This window comes from Sinocyclocheilus grahami, unplaced genomic scaffold, assembly GCF_001515645.1.
Source record: "Sinocyclocheilus grahami isolate Dianchi unplaced genomic scaffold, SAMN03320097.WGS_v1.1 scaffold43.1, whole genome shotgun sequence".
NCBI lineage: Eukaryota > Metazoa > Chordata > Actinopteri > Cypriniformes > Cyprinidae > Sinocyclocheilus > Sinocyclocheilus grahami.
The window spans coordinates 343581-346301 of NW_015505222.1; the positions used below are offsets into that span (position 1 = coordinate 343581).

General features: G+C 36.1%; 1 protein-coding gene across 1 annotated transcript in view; it reads left to right on the forward strand.

Moving 5' to 3' along the window:
* The first annotated feature begins 1263 nt into the window (after positions 1-1263).
* The window catches only part of myl9b (myosin, light chain 9b, regulatory), a 5659-nt gene continuing 4201 nt past the window's right edge, over positions 1264-2721 (forward strand). Inside the window, exon 1 of the mRNA XM_016268079.1 lies at positions 1264-1418. The gene's annotated coding sequence lies outside the window, so the exon portion shown is untranslated. The remainder of the gene's footprint in view (positions 1419-2721) is intronic.

The window sequence follows — 2721 nt, forward strand, 5'->3', positions numbered from 1 at the left end:
ATATATATATATATACAGACACACATTATTTCTGCATGATACCTGTTGAACTGCATATTGTTCTGGAATAATATATGGGAACATACTAGTAATTACTTCTAATTTTAAATGATTTGGCAAAACACTTGATGTCAATCAAATCATGACTTTGCAGCGACTGTGTATTTATCACTGTGAATGTTAACGATGTGCATTCTAGCATGTGTTATTCAAGCATTAAATAAAATAAAATAAAATAACACATTAAAAAATGTAATTGTGCTTATGCTCAGTTATCATAGCTTTTAGTGTTTAGACACTGTGTAAAGAGACACTTTGGAAACGGTAAACATTTCCAGTTTTAATGATGGATAGAGGCCTATTCCAAGAACAGTAATATAATAACGTCCATAACAATAATAATAACTCTCTCTCTTGTTTGGTTCCTGGCTCATGTCACACTTAATGGCCATGGAAGACAATAAAGTGCTGTCGTGCACAAAAGTGAGAGTTATTTAATATCAACAGAGTTATCTAATAATGTAGGACGGAACAGAACTCTGTTATGAAGATTAATGGAGTTTCAGAAGTTTTTTTAAGATCACTGTCTATCCAAGATGTACTAAACCAGGGGTTATTAAACTAGGATTAGAGAAAAAACTTTGGAGTAAAAAACAACAACAACAACGGTGTAAATAAACAAATAAACAAACAAATAAATAAGTAAATATTTGATAAAACAAATGAAAAATTTTAAATGATGATAATAAAAAAATCCTATTATAAATTCATATTTTAATGTTATAATAATATTTTAAATTGGTATAGTATATAGTATACCCATTTAAGTTAGTATAATCTGGGTCTTCACACATAAAAAATATACAGCTTAAATTTTAGGATGGGGTCCCTCATGTTTAGGGGATCATATTTAGGGGTCAGTGGATTGTATAACATTGAAAACCCCGGTACTGCTAAATTATGCTGAGGAAACTCTTCTGTGGTTTTGTGGAATGAACACAAACGCATCCATCTAACCTTCACACACACACACACACACACACACACACACACACACACACACTCTCACACACACACACACACACACACACAGATGTGAGTCCAGTTTTCTCTAAATAAGGCAGCTTATCTCTTTTCCTGTCATTTCATGTCGATTCCTCTGAGTATCTCACTCTCTGTGAGTCGTACAGACACAGGCTCAACATTCCTTGCCCTTATATGGTTAAATCCCTGCTGTGGGCGGGCTCTGTTTGGGAGAACGGAGGCCTCTGATTGGCCGAGAGTGAAATGGGAGGGACACATTTCTCAAGCTGATGCTCTGGAGAAACTTTTGTGTCCCGAAAGTGTAGCAGACAGTCTGACTTTCCAGCACAAAGACACAGTCCAGTGGACAGCACAATCCATCAGCTGCAGCAGAGGTGAGTTATGATGTCTCCTTGTGCTCTGGTTTGGTTTTATGTGTCTTATATATATTATATTATAAAGTCTTATAAAGGCTTTCCACAGAAGCTTTGTGTGAATATGGGACACTGAGGAAAGATCTGGATGGAGCTGGTGACGTATGTTGCAGTCACGGAGCTAAAACTGATCCAGGATCATCGCTCATAATGCCGAGAAAAGGATCTGATGGACATGTTCAATGCATTTCAATGCATTTCTGTTATTAGGAGTGTGTCCTCCTGAGGATACATATCATGAAAGAAACTCTTGAGTTGAGTTTGGCCATAATTGCTTCATCTAAGAGCACTTGGCTTTTTTGTGTGCCGTTGAGGTCAAAAGTCAGAGGTGAGACCCGTGACGTAACCACTGGCTGGAGAACACAACCTGAAACAGTAGAAGCAACTCATTAACAGAAATCGAGAGAGCAATTATAGGGATAGAGTGACTTTGTTTTAGATTTGTCATTCAGAGGAGGTGAAACTGTACTGCTGTTAAACATCACTGCCGTTTTAGTGAAGCAAAAAGACTGGATAGTTTGCTACTGTCTCTCTGAAAAGAGTCATTGAGGAACTCTGTGTGTTTGCCAAACCAGTTTCAGAGGCACCAAACTAATGTGGGAGACGTGATAGTGTTTGGTCGTTTATGGATATCCATAAGTGCTAAAGTTAGAGTACATTAGGATGTCCACTTAAAGTTCATTTTCATATTTTAACCACCTTTTTGAAATGTTGGTTTGCGTTATTTAAAAAGGATGGGAGTTTTAGAGAGACTCAAACCAATTAAAACAGCAGAATTCATCAAATCCATAGATAATACTTACTGATGATGTCTGTGCTCCTGTTTTACCGCCATAATGATGTCATTTCCTGTAAACAAGAACAGAAAAACAGGATAGAAAGTGACATTGACGACAAAGAAAAACAAACGTGTATCAACAAATATTTAAACCCAAGTTTAACCCAAATAAATTTCAAGAATATTGTTTTATTTTTAACAAAAAAATTGATCAACAATTAAAATGATATTTAAACGTTTAACCCATTCAAATAAATGTCACAAATATTGTAGTTTCCACCGAAGTTATATATATATATATATATATATTGTTATCCAATATATTATGACGTACATAAATGAGTGCATGGAACTGTTCTGCTGGATGATGAGCGTCTGATGTCCTTCAGGCGGTCGGTCCATCTGTTTCTAAATTCCTATATTTAATCCTGTGGTGGAGCTGGACATTGTGATCTGGTGATGTGCTCAACACACACACACACACAC